This window comes from Mobula birostris, unplaced genomic scaffold (genome assembly GCF_030028105.1).
Source record: "Mobula birostris isolate sMobBir1 unplaced genomic scaffold, sMobBir1.hap1 scaffold_673, whole genome shotgun sequence".
NCBI classification, from domain to species: Eukaryota; Metazoa; Chordata; class Chondrichthyes; order Myliobatiformes; family Myliobatidae; genus Mobula; species Mobula birostris.
In genome coordinates, this window is record NW_027278392.1 from 57,182 (window position 1) to 71,740 (window position 14,559).

The following is a 14,559-nucleotide window of genomic DNA, read 5'->3' on the forward strand; positions in this document are numbered from 1 at the left end:
ACTCTCTAGATCCCCTTTCAAATCTATGCACTGGAGCCTCCATACCAGATGGTGATGCAGCCAGTTGGAATACTCTCCACGGTAAATCTGTCAAAATTTGTTAGAGTCTTTGGTGTCATAAATCTTCTCAAACTCCCAATGAAGTATAGACGCTGGGGTTGCCTTCCTAATGATTGCATCACTGTGTTGGGCCCAGAAGCTGTTCACTCATTGTAAATGTGCACTGTTACCCATTTCCCTGATAGGGAATGTTTAGATTTAACCGTTGTGTTCCAAGCGGCCATGATGCACCAAGGATGGATGAGTTCCAGAATTTAAACCCATCATCAACAAAGGAATGGAGATGTATTTCCAAAGCTAGACTGCATGTGACCTGGAGGAGAGGGAATTCTCTGGTATATTTGGATTTTCAGAAGGCTTTTGACAAGGTACCACACAGGAGATTAGTGTGCAAACTTAAAGCACACGGTATTGGGGGTAAGGTATTGGTGTGGGTGGAGAGTTGGTTAGCAGACAGGAAGCAAAGAGTGGGAATAAACGGGACCTTTTCAGAATGGCAGGCGGTGACTAGTGGGGTACCGCAAGGCTCAGTGCTGGGACCCCAGTTGTTTACAATATATATTAATGACTTGGATGAGGGAATTAAATGCAGCATCTCCAAGTTTGCGGATGACACGAAGCTGGGTGGCAGTGTTAGCTGTGAGGAGGATGCTAAGAGGATGCAGGGTGACTTGGATAGGTTGGGTGAGTGGGCAAATTCATGGCAGTTGCAATTTAATGTGGATAAATGTGAAGTTATCCACTTTGGTGGCAAAAATAGGGAAACAGATTATTATCTGAATGGTGGCCGATTAGGAAAAGGGGAGGTGCAACGTGACCTGGGTGTCATTATACACCAGTCATTGAAAGTGGGCATGCAGGTACAGCAGGCGGTGAAAAAGGCGAATGGTATGCTGGCATTTATAGCGAGAGGATTTGAGTACAGGAGCAGGGAGGTACTACTGCAGTTGTACAAGGCCTTGGTGAGACCGCACCTGGAGTATTGTGTGCAGTTTTGGTCCCCTAATCTGAGGAAAGACATCCTTGCCATAGAGAGAGTACAAAGAAGGTTCACCAGATTGATTCCTGGGATGGCAGGACTTTCATATGAAGAAAGACTGGATGAACTGGGCTTGTACTCGTTGGAATTTAGAAGATTGAGGGGGGATCTGATTGAAACGTATAAGATCCTAAAGGGATTGGACAGGCTAGATGCAGGAAGATTGTTCCCGATGTTGGGGAAGTCCAGAACGAGGGGTCACAGTTTGAGGATAGAGGGGAAGCCTTTTAGGACTGAGATTAGGAAAAACTTCTTCACATGGAGAGTGGTGAATCTGTGGAATTCTCTGCCACAGGAAACAGTTGAGGCCAGTTCATTGGCTATATTTAAGAGGGAGTTAGATATGGCCCTTGTGGCTACGGGGGTCAGGGGGTATGGAGGGAAGGCTGGGGCGGGGTTCTGAGTTGGATGATCAGCCATGATCATAATAAATGGCGATGCAGGCTCGAAGGGCCGAATGGCCTACTCCTGCACCTATTTTCTATGTTTCTATGTTTCTATGTTTCTCTGTGGAGAAGTGCTGTTTTAGACAGGGAGCTCAAGTTTGAGGGGTCTTGGTTGATTCACCTGGTATTGTTGTCATGTGTGCTCAGATACAACAGAGAACGGCACGGAGCAGATACAGTGGAAACCTTTAGTTTGCATCCTATCCACACAGATTGTTCCGTACTTTGAGGTAGCACAAAGAAAACAGACTGCGGAACAGAGTGTTGCAGTTAGAAAATGTGCACTGCAAGCAGACAAATAAAATATGAAGAACATTGGAAGAGCGAAACTTCAAGAGTTCATCTTTCAGCAAATGAAAGGTCCATTAAAGAATCTGGTAACAGTGAGGTGGAAGCTCTCCTTGAGTTTGGTGGTACTCAGGAATCTAATAACAGCGGGGTAGAAGCTGTCCCTGGGCCTGGTGGTACTCAGGAGTCTGATAACAGCGGGGTAGAAGCTGTCCCTGGGCCTGGTGGTACTCAGGAGTCTGATAACAGCGGGGTAGAAGCTGTCCTTGAGTTTGTTGGTACTCAAGTTTCTGTTTTTTCCACACAGTGGATGGGGGAGAAGAGAAAACGCCTGGGGTGGGAAGAGACTTCGATTATGTTGGCTGCTCTCTTGAGACAGTGGGAAGTGTAGTCAGTGTCAATGGAGTCGAGACTGGCTTACATGATGGGCTGGGCTGTGTTCACAACTCTCTGCAACTTAAGACCATAGAACACAAGAGAATAAGACAGAGGAGAAGAATTAGGTCATTCAGCTCATTAAGTCTGCTTCACCATCAAAGCTGATTTATTATCCCTCTCAACCCCATTCTTCTGCCTTCTCCCTGTAACCTTTGATACCCTTACTAATCAAGAACCTGGGCAGTGCCTTTACAAGATGGTGCTCCCTGCCATTAACAATGCTCTTCAGAAATTGTCTGCCTGGCATTAGAGGTCACATAACAAGGACGTGTGATGGGCACCAGCTGCTCAAACGACCATCCACCACCTGCTCCCATGGCTTCACGTGACCCTGATCGGGGGCTAAGCAGGTGCTACACCTTGCCCAAGGGTGACCTGCAGACTAACGAAGGGAAGGAGGTTCTATTTCTATATTAGTAATGTGAGCCATCTTGGCCCAGTGATCTCTCCACCCCAGTGTGTGGTGGGAGGAGGGGAGATGGGTGGATGTTGAAGAAGGACAAGGGATGTAGGAATGTGGAGGAAGGGAGGGAAGAGGGTCCAGAGGAAGTTAATGGAGAATTATCCTGGGAATTAAAGGGTTAACATTTGATGGTTCTGGGCCTGTATTCACTGGAGTTTAGAAGAATGAAGGGAGAGCTCATTGAATCCTATCAAATATTGAAAGGCCTAGATCGAGTGGATGTAGAGAGGACATTTCCTGTGGAGGGGGAGTCAAAGATCAGAGGACACAGTGTCAGAATTGAGGGACATCCGTTTAGAACAGAGATGAAGAGGAACTTCTTAAGCCAGAGGGTGGTAAATCTGTGGAATTCATTGCCACAGGCATCTGTGGAGGCCAAGTCATTGGGTGCATTTAAAGCAAAGGTTTATAGGTCCTTGATTAGCCAGGTTGTCAAAGGTTAAGGAAGTAGACAGGAGAACGGGGTTGAGAGGGATAATAAATCGCCATGAGCAGAATTGATGGGCTGAATAGCATAATTTCCCTCTGTGTCTTATGGTCTGATGGGTAGACTCCACAGCTGCTGATGGGAAATTGGGATCAGCCATCCCTGTGCCCCCAGTAGGAAGGATCTGCAGAGGAGAAGGTGATTAAGGAGCGAGCTAGCTGTGTGGGCAGTTCGATTAGAGCCAGGCCTGCCCAGAACCACCCGCTAAATGAATCAGCTGATGAATTGCCAATAAACCCAGAGTCAAACAGAAATTATTCACTTCCAACAGTTGCTACACACTCTCCCCAAAACAGGAAATCAATTCCTCAGACCCAAGGCTGAGCTGAGGTGTTATAAAATGTGGGTTTATAAATTGAGGTGAGATACTGTATGCTTGCTACAACTCATCCAATCACCAGTGTAATAAATTGTTCAATTAGTAATTCAGTGAACGTCACAATTAAACCGTCTGCTATAGAAACCCGTGTGCACTTTCCTAAAACGTACACTGACACACACTCAGACACGCATACACACTCAAACGCGTTCACAAGCACACACTCAGACACACACATATATTCACTCACATGCACATACACCCTCACACACTCACAAATACATAGACGCTCACACAAACAGATATATACTCATGTCCATAATACACATAGACATACACTTACACACATAGTCACACAAGACACACACATAAAAGTGGATGCACACACAGTTGTTCACACACACGTGCAAACCAATATGCACAGTTGCTCACACACACTATACACACACATGCATGCGTGCATGCACATGCAAACACAGACGCACATGTTGTCTCTCTCTCCCACACATATACACAGACAGCCACGCACAAATCCATCAGACACCAGGCACTCAGACGTACACACACAGGGAATGGAGGAATAAGGATCATGTGCAGGCAGATGGGATTCGTTTAGATTGGCATTCCCCTCCTGTTGATATTACTACCCATGGGGTGCAGGACGTCCGCTCTCAATTCTGCCTCATTTGTGGACCTTGGATCCATAATTGAAGCAAACTTCAGGCGACTCATTCCATCCTTCCAACCTCTGTAACAAACTCGATTGCTTCTCTTTTACCCAGTTTACAGAAGTATTACCCTATGGATTTGGATGGTGAGGTGGAGATACGCCTCTACCAAAGGAGGGGTAACGTTTTCCTTCCCTCCACTAGCCTGCAGTTCACCTTTGTGCAAGGTGCAGCACCTGCTTAGCCCCCGATCAGGGTCATGGGAAGCCATGGGAGCAGGTGGTGGATGGTCGGATGAGCAGCTGGTGCAGATCACAGGTCCTGGTTATGCGACCACTGACACCAGGCAGACAATCTCTGAAGAGTGGTGATAATGTCTGGAGTCACCCGTCTTGTAAAGACACTGCCCAAAAGGAGGCAGTGGCAAACCACTTGTGTAGGAAAGTTTGCCAAGAATAATTATGGTTATGGAAAGGAGCAGACAGGAACTGCTGAATCTCCAGCCTGAAGTTAACAAACGACACAGCACTAGATTGAACTGAAATGAGCTAATCTGAATATGCCTGGACTCCTCTGATGCCTTTGTGATTTGGGATCTCATATTCTGTGTTTTGCACTTGTTTTTATTTTGCTGTTTGTGGGTTTCTTTTTTTTTTGCATGTTGGAGGGAGTTTGATGTTTTTCTTTGAATGGGTTCCATGATTTTCATTGATTCTTGGCTGCCTGGGGGAAGATGAATCTCAGGGTTGTGTAATGCATAAATACTTTGATAATAAATGTACTTTGAATCTTTGAATTGCCCACATCATATGACGTGGCACGTAACAAAAAAACAAGCGGACAGGTAGGAGAGGTGCTATCTCACAAAGAACATAGAACAGTACAGGCCCTTCGGCCCACAATGTGTGCCAACCTTTAAGATCAATCTAACCCGCCTATATATCCCTCCACTTTTGTATTATACACGTACCTATCTAAGAGTTTCTTAAATGCCCCTGATGTAACTGCTCCATCAGCCCTGATGGGGCTTTCCATGCACCCCACCACTCTGTGTGAAAAAACTACCTCTGCCATCCTCCCAAGAGCTTCCACCAATGGCCAATACAGACATCAGAAGCTTTGAGAGGAGGGAACTGCAACCTGGGCCACTGCCTGAGTACAAAAGGCAGCAGTGGGTCGCTACAGCGAGAAAGAGCTTTGACCAGTGACCAGTCGGCGTTTGGGATTGATTAGCAAGAGTAAATTAAAGGGAGGCAGGAGCAAGCGTAGCAGTCGTCATCTGAGTGGGCAGAGTCAGAGTGGTGATCTTGAGGCTTCAGCGAAGAGAGGTTTCACTCAGAGACAGCAAAAGAAAAGAAAAGCTCAAGTTAAGTTTCTTTTACCTTCCCTTCTTCATATCTGCTCAGCTAGGACAGTAGAGATGCCAGACAGGATAGTGCAATTCTCCTCCTACGGGATGTGGGAGGGCAGGAAGATCTCCAGTGTTCCTGACCACTACAACTGCAAGAAGTGCATCCAGCTGCAGCTGCTAACAAATTGTGTTAGAGAGTTGGAGGTGGAAATGGATGAACTCTGAATCATTCAGAAGGCTGAGGGGGTGATAGATAGGGCACACACAGAGGTAGTTACACCCAATGTGCAGGACACAGGAAACTGGGTGACAGTCAGGAAGGGGAAAGGGGTTAAGGAGCCAGTGCAGAGTACCCCTGTGGCCATTCCCCTCAACAACAGGTGTATCACTTTGGAAACTGTCGGGGGATGACCTAACAAAGTAAAGTCAAAGCGATTGGGCCTCTAATAATGAATCTATCTCTGTGACTCAGAAGGGAAGGGGAGAAAAGAAGCATACTGTGGAGATGGAGATTCATTAGTTAGGGGATTGGACAAGAGGCTCTGTGGGCGAGAACAAGATTCCCGGATGGTATGTTGCCTCCTGGGTCCCAGGGTGCGGGATCTGTTGGACTGAGTTCTTAGCATTCTTAAGTGGGAGGGTGAACAGCCGGAAGTCATGGTCTATGTAATTCCCAATGACATGGGTAGGATGAGTGACGAGGTTCTGCATAGGGAGTTCAGGGAGTTAAGTGCTAAGTTAACGGGCAGGACCTCCAGGGTTGTGATCTCAGGATTGCTACCCATGCCATGTGCTAGTAAGGTCAGAACTAGGAAGATTATACAGGTTAATATGTGGCTAAGGAGTTGGTGTAGGAGGGAGGACATAAGATTTTTGGATCATTGGGCTCTCTTCCAGGGAAGGTAGGACCTGTACAGAAGGGACAGTTTGCACCTGAATTGTAGGGGGACTAATATCCGAGCAGGAAGATTTGTTAACGCTGCACAGTGCAGTTTAACCAGAGTTGCAGGGAGACGGGTACCAAAGTGCCAGAACAGTTATTGAAAATGTTGTGGAGGCAGATGTTGGTAAGAACTCAATCAAAGTCAGGAATCAGAAGGTTGAGTAGGGTGTGACTAGTCTCCTGAGCTGTGAATATTTCAATGCAAGAAGTATCATAGGAAATGTGGATAATAGTACTGAAGATGAGGTATCTGGTTTACAAACAGAAGCAATGTGTAGTGAGGAGAGGCTGATGACAGGGCAAAATTACAGTCAACAAGATGAGTTGCAATGTAAAGGGCAGTCAAGCTCAAAAAGGGTGAATATGGGACTGAAGGTGTTACATTGGAATGCGTGCAGTATATGGAATAAGGTATATGAACTTGTAGCACATTTGCAGATTGGCATGTATGATGTTGTAGGTATCATTGAATCAAAGCTGAAAGAAGATTATAGCTGGGAGCTTAATATCTGATGATACACATTGCATCAAGAGAATAGGCAGGAAAGCAGAGGGAATGGTGTTGCTCTGTTAGTAAAATATAAGCCCAAATCATCAGAAAGAGGCGACATAAGGTCAAAAGATGTTGAATCATCGTGGATAGATCTAAGGAACTGCAAGGGTAAAAAGACCCTGAAACAGTAGTAAGGATGTGGTCTACAAATTACAATGGGAGATTGAAAATACATGCCAAAAGAGCAATGTTAGAATAGTCATGGGGGATTTCAATATGCAGGTAGATTGGGAAAATCAGGTTGGTGTTGAATTCCAGGAAGAGTAATTTCTAGAGTGCCCACAAGATGGCTTTTTAGAGCAGCTCATGGTTGAGTCCATGAGGGGATAACCTATTCTGGATTGGGTGTTGTGCAATGAACTGGAATTGATTAGAGACCTTCAGGTAAAAGAACACTTAGGGGCAAGTGATCATAATATGACTGAATTCACCCTGAAATTTGAGAAGATAAATTCAGATATATCAGTTTTACAGCAGAGTAAAGGGAATTACAAAGGCATGAGAGAGGAGTTGACCAGAATTGATTGGGAAAGAACACTAGCAGGGATGACAGAGGAGTAGCGACGGCTGGAACTTCTGGAAGCAATTTGGAAGGCACAGGATATATACATCCCAAAGAGGAAGAAGTATTTTAAAGAAAGATGACACAAACCATGGCTAACAAGAGAAGACAAAGCCAACATAAAAGCCAAGAGAGGGCATATAATAGAGCAAAAATTAGAGGGAATGTTAGAGAATTGAGAAGCCTTAAAAAACCACAGAAGGAAACTAAAAAAAAAATTAAAAAGGTAAAGATAGAATACAAAAATAAGCTAGCCAATAATATTAAAGCAGATGCCAAAAGTTTCTTCAGATACATAAAGTGTAAAAGAGAGGTGAGAATGAATATCAAACTGCTGGAAAACGATGCTCGAGAGGTAGTAATGGGAGACCACAAAATGGCGGACAAATGTCAGTCTTCACTGTGGAAGCCAACAGCAGTATGGTGGAAGTTCCAGGTGTCAGGGGGCCAGATGGACTACACCCAGAGTTCTGAAAGAGGTGGCTGAAGAGATCATGGAGGCATTAGTAAAGATCTTTCAAGAATCACTGGATTCTGGAAGACTGGAACATTGCAAATGTCACTCCACTTTTCAAGAAGAGAGAGAGGCAGAATAAAGGAAACTATAGGCCACAGTGGTTGGGACCTCAGACCTCAGTGGCTGGGAAAATATTGAGTCAATTATCAAGGCTCAGGGGACTTGGAGGCACATGATAAAATAGGCCCTAGTCAGCATGGTTTCCTGAAGGGATAATCTTGCCTGACAAGTCTGTTGGAATTTTTTGAAGAAATAACAAGCAAGATTAACAAAGGAGAATTGGTTGATGTTGTGTACTTGGATTTTCAGAATGCCTTTGACAAGGTGCCACACATGAGGCTGCTTAACAAGCTATAAGCCCATGATATTACAGGAATGGTTCTAGCATGGATAAAGCAGTGGCTGAATGGCAGGAAGCAAAGAGTGGGAATAAAGAGAGCCTTTTCTGGTTGGCTGCTGGTGACTAGTGGTACTCCACGGGGGTCTGAGTTTGGACTGATCCTTTTTACATTACATGTCAGTGATCTGGATGATGGAATTGATGGCTTTGTTGCAAAATTTACAGGTGATACAAAGGTAGGTGGAGGGGCAGGTAGATCTGAAGAAGTGGAGAGGCTATAGAAGGACTTAAACAGATTAGGAGAATGGGCAAAGAAGTGGCAGATGGAATACAGTGTTGGGAAGTGTACGGTCATACACTTTGGTAGAAGAAATGAAAGGGTTGACTTTTTTCTAAATGGAGAGAAAATACAAAAAAAAAACTGAGGCACAAAGGGACTTGGGAGTCCTTGTGCAGGATTCCCCAACAGTTAACTTGCTGGTTGAGTCAGTGGAGAGGAAGGCAAATGCGATGTGAGAATTCATTTCAAGAGGACTAGAATATAAAAGCAAGATGTAATGTTAAAACTTTATAAAGCGCTGGTGAGGCCTCACTTGGACTATTGTGAGCACTTTTGGGCCCCATATCATAGAAAGGATGTGCTGAAACTGGAGAGGTTTCAAAGGAGGTTCGAGAAAATGCTTCCAAAATCGAATGGCTTGTCATATGAAAAGCTTCTGATGGCTCTGAGCCTATAGTCACTAGACTGCGGAAGAACAAGGAGTGACATCATTAAAACCTATTGAATGGTGGAAGTTCTTGGTAGAGTGAATGCGGAGAGGACGTTTCCTATGATGGGAGAGTCTAAGACCAGAGGACTACTACTACATGGACTCAGGCCTAGGAGGCTGGCGTCGGGCACGATGACGGACTCTCCGCTCCTCCCTCTCCCTCATCAGTGTGTTCAGTTCATTAGCCGTGCCACTGTCTTCTAGGAGCACGTTGACCATAGTCTTGGGAGGGCGCCCAGGGTTCATCCTCCCATGCTTGGGCTCCCATATGATGACTAGGCTGGCAGGTACCTCAGGGTGGCGTAGACAGTGCCCCGCTAGTTGCAGTCTTCTCACCTCGATTTTAGTGGTGAGCATCGGTAGGTTGTTATAGAGCTTGACGTTCGTCATGTGCTGTTGCCAACTCACGTCAAGAGCCATCCAGAGCATTTGTGTATAGCAACCACCTAGAGACTTCCGCATAGTCTTGGTGAGTGTCCACGTCTTGTATCCGTACATGAGGATGGACTCTATGACTGCTATGAAAATCCTCTTTTTAAGCCCTCTGGTCAGGTTTGACTTCCAGATTTCCTTCATGTCATTCATAGCCCTCCATGCCAGCGCCTTCTGTATCTTTATGTCCCTCTCTGAACTCATCAGTCTTGACCCGAGGTACTTGTAGTCAAAGACTTTCTTAATGGTATCATTCTCTACGGTCTTGAGAGTACCTTCATCGCAGTTAAACCAGATTAGACCAGAGGACACAGCCTCAGAATAGAGGAACGTCCTTTTAGAATGGATATGAGGAGGAATTTCTTTAGCCAGAGAGTGGTGAATCTGTGGAATTCTTTGCCACAGGTAGCTGTAGAGGTTGAGTCTATATGTATATTTAATCAGAGGTTGATAAATTCTTGATTAGTCAAGACATGAAGGGGTACAGGGAGAAAGAAAGAGATTGAGGCTGAAAGGAAAATTGGATCAGCCATGATGATGGAGCAGTTTTGATGGGCCAAAGATGAGTGGGGTAGGTAAACTGCCTCTGATATACGAAGTTGCTGGGAATCCGGGGGGGGGGGGCTGAAAAGAGTGTGCAAAATACAAAATGAGAAGTGTAAAGGGAATAAAATTTTGTTGCTAGCTCAAATGAAGGATCCCTACTCAAAACACCAACTATCCATTTCCCTGCACAGATCATAAACACAAGATACTGGAGGAATTCAGCAGGTCAGACAGCATTTATGGAGAGGAATAAACAGTTGATGTTTTGGGCCAATCTCTTCAGCAGGACTGCAAAGGAAGAGGGTCAGCTGTCGGCATGCAATGTTGGTGCTGGAAGTACGGCAACACTTGTGAGCTGCCCCCAGCATAATCTCGGACTGTGTTAGTCGTTGACACAAATGAAACATTTCACTGTACACAGGAGGTACCTAATAAAGTGACCGCTGAGTGTTTGTTTGTAGTTTTCTGCTGCTGTAGTCCATCCACTTCAACATTCGATGTGTTGTGCATTCAGAGATACTCTTCTGCACACCACTGTTGTAACGTGTGGTTATTTGAGTTACTGTCACCTTCCTGTCTGCTTGTACCAGTCTGGCCATTCTCCTCTGACCTCTCTCGTTAACAAGCCTTTTTCACCCACAGAACTGCCGCTCACTGGATGTTTTTGTTTCTCACACCGTTTTCTGTAAACTCCAGAGACTGTAATGCATGAAAATCCCAGGAGATCAGCAGTTTCTGAGATATTCAAACCATCCCAGCTGGTACAAACAATCATTCCACAGTCAAAGTCACTTAGATCACATTTCTTCCCCATTCTGATGTTTGATCTGAACAACAACTGAATCTCTTGACCATGTCTGCATGCTTTATGCATTGAGTTGCTGCCACATGATTAGGCATTTGCATCAACAGTCAGGTATACAGGTGTACATAATAAACTGACCATTGAGTGTGTGTTTCAATGCTTCAATATTGACATGACATATAAATCTATAAATCTATCTTTTCTTTTACTTCTGACTGAACAGAGTGCTTGGCACAGTGTCAGAGGGAGAGGGATGAGTAGGAAACACAGCTGAGATGGTTGACAAACTGAATTCAATTCAGTGTCAGGAGTGGCACGTAAAGTTGGAACAGGAGAGCAGGGACATGAACAAAATGAAAGAGCCCCGGGGAATAATGCTCCCTGACTCAGTCCAACCCAAAGGGTGTGCAGTTGGATTCCAGAGCACTGGTCCTGCAGGACTTGATCTATCTCATTTGACAGCCAGGAATGCCAAATCCATGATCCCATCCACAGCTGAAGAAGATTGGGAGCCTGCCATGTTGCATCAACTGGCTGGTTGTTCTGAAACACTGGATAAGTTATAGACATCTCTACTGAAACACTGCCAAGGTCAGGCTAAATCCCAAAGGAATGAACATGCAATTGGAAGGAATTTTTATGAAGCTTGTTGAGCATTCTGGCTATGTTGGGCTCTATTTTAAGGATGCATGCAGGGAACTGCAGACAGGACATTTGAGACTTTTATCTTCACTTTAGAAACTGTCTCGATGGCTCGTTAATCCAGTCAGCACAATCTTGGATTAAGTCACTTGTTAGTAATTTCATCCACCAGCTTCCTTCACACATCCCCTTTCCAAAATACCTATGCCCCTGAAAGTCGAGCAACAATTTGTCCCTGAAATCTCAAGTTTGCTTTGTCATTGGCACAGGCAGGCCTTTCAGCCCATCAAGTCAATGCCGACCATCAAGTACTCATTATATGCTCAGTCATATGATGTGGGCAGTCATGGTTTTTCCATGACCATGATTGTTCTTGGCAAATTTTTCTACAGAAGTGGTTTCTGCTGGGCAGTGTCTTTACAAGACAGATGACCCCAGCCATTATCAATGCTCTTCAGAGATTGTCTGTCTGATGTCAGTGGTTGCATAACCAGGACTTGTGATGTACACCAGCTGCTCATATGACCATCAATTACCTGCGCCCATGGTTGCACGTGACCCTGATCAGGGGGCTCAGCAGGTGCTACACCTTGCCCAAGGATGACCTACAGGCTAGTGGAGGGAAGGAGCACCTTGCACCTCCTTTGGTAGAGACGTATCCCCACCCCACCACCTGAGCACTCATTATACTAATTCCAATTTCAACCACTCGGTCCAAATCCTTCTCTCAGTCACTAGTCTGTCCAGCAGTTATTTGATCTTGGAACCCACCACGCACATTGGGCAGTACGGTAGCGTGACGTTTAGTGTAACTCTTTACAGCCCCATCGGTAAGATGGGGGCTCAATTCCTGCCACTGTCTGTAAGGAGTCTGCGTGCTTTCCCCGTGACCATCTGGGTTTCCTGTGGCTGCTCCAGCTTCCTGTCACATTCCGAAGACATACACGGAAAGGCTAGTCAGTTGAGGGCATGCTGTGTTGGTGCTAGAATGTGTAGCCCCCTGCATATCCTCAGGTTGTGTTGGTTGGTAACACAAACAATCACGTCGCTCCCTCCCCACTAATCTTCCTCCTGGCACCTGTCCCTGCAAGCCGCCCAGGTACTACATCTGCCCCTACACCTCCTCCCTCACCTCCATTCAGGGTTCCAAACAGACCTTCCAGATGACGAGACTCTTCACCTACGAATCTGCTAGGCTCATCCATTGTGTCCAGTGATCCTGATGATGCCTCTGCTGCATTGCTGAGACCTGTCTTAAATTGAGGGAACCGTTTCATCGAACACCTCCGCCAAAGAGGGACTTCTTGGTGGCAAACTGATTTATTCTGATTCCGATTCCCATTCTCACGTGTCGATCCATGGCCTCCTCTGGTGCCAAGGCGAGGCCACCCTTGGGGTGGAGGAGCAACACCTTATATTCCATCTGGATAGTCTCCAACCTGATGGCACGAAAATTGGTTTCTTCTGCTGGTAAAAAAAAACTCTCTCCCTCCCTCTTCCACTATATCCCACTTTGATTTTACCTCGTCTCACCTGCCTATCAATTCCTATTGGGTCCCCACCTTCTTCCCTTTCTCCTATGGTCCCCTCTCTTCTCCATTCAGGTTCCTCTTTCTTCAGCCCTAGACCTTTACCACCCACCTGGCTTCACCTATCACCTTCCAGCTATCCTTCCTCTCCCCCCCCCCCACCTCTTTATTCTGGAGTCTTCCCCTTTCCTTCTCAGTCCTGATGAAGGGTCTTGACCTGAAATGTCGGCTGGTTATTCCCCTCCATAGACGAAGCCTGGCTTGCTGAGTTCCTCCAGCATTTAGATTTAGATTATGAGGACACGCAGTCCTCTTTTGTTGTCATTTAGTAATGCATGCATTAAGAAATGATGCAATGTTTTTCCAGAATGATATCACAGAGAAACATGACAAACCAACTGAAAAACTAACAAAAACCACATAATTATAACATATAGTTACAACAGTGCAAAACAATACCGTAATTTGATAAGTTCAGACCGTGGCACAGTAAAAGTCTCAAAGTCTCTTGAAAGTCCCATCATCTCATGCAGACGGTGAACCTCCAGCGCCGCCAACTTGCCGATGCAGCATCCTGGAAGCATCCGACCACAGTCCGACTCCGAGTCCGTCCGAAAACTCCGAGCCTCCGACCAGCCCTCCGACAGCGAGCACCATCTCTGCCGAGCGCTTCGACCGCAGCCCCGGCAACAGGCAATAGGCAAAGCCGAGGATTTGGGGCCTTCCCCTCCGGAGATTCTCAATCGCACAGTAGCAGCGGCAGCGAAGCAGGCATTTCAGAAGTTTCTCCAGGTGTTCCTCCATGCTTCTCACAGCTGTCTCCATCAAATCCGGATTGTGCATGGCCCCCTAGTTAACACATATCAATATCAATTTGGAACGGCCGTGTGCACTGCGTCGCGTCGCCATCTAACCCTCCCTTTTTTGTGAGTGCTGCTCTGGATTTCCATCTTCTGCAGAATCTCTTGCGTTACTCATTTCACTGTATCTTTCAATGTATATGTGATAGTGCAGGGGTTCTGAACCTGGGGTCCATGGACCTCTCGGTTAATGGTAGGGGTTCATGGCATAAAAAATGGTCGGGAACCCCTGTATAGATAAATAAATAAACAAAATGGAATCAAGACGTTTAAGAGACTGTCAGATAGGCACCCCCAATCTTAGCTGTATTTTACAGCAGCACCATTGACAGCGTCCTGACAAGCTGATTCTTCATCTGCTATGGGAGCATCCGAGTATCGGACTGGTAGTCCCTACAAAGGACTGAGAGAACGGCCGAGAGGAACATAAGAATTTCCCTACCATCCATTGGGGGCATTTATCAGCAGCACTGCTTGTTATCAAGGATCTCACCCAACAAT

At 45.8% G+C, this 14,559-nt stretch overlaps 1 long non-coding RNA gene across 1 annotated transcript in view; it reads left to right on the forward strand.

Moving 5' to 3' along the window:
- Positions 1-10,619, forward strand: part of LOC140193650 (uncharacterized) — a 45,243-nt gene extending 34,624 nt beyond the window's left edge. The window contains exon 3 of the long non-coding RNA XR_011884908.1: positions 10,414-10,619. This is a non-coding gene — a long non-coding RNA (uncharacterized lncRNA). The remainder of the gene's footprint in view (positions 1-10,413) is intronic.
- Positions 10,620-14,559: the final 3,940 nt, after the last annotated feature.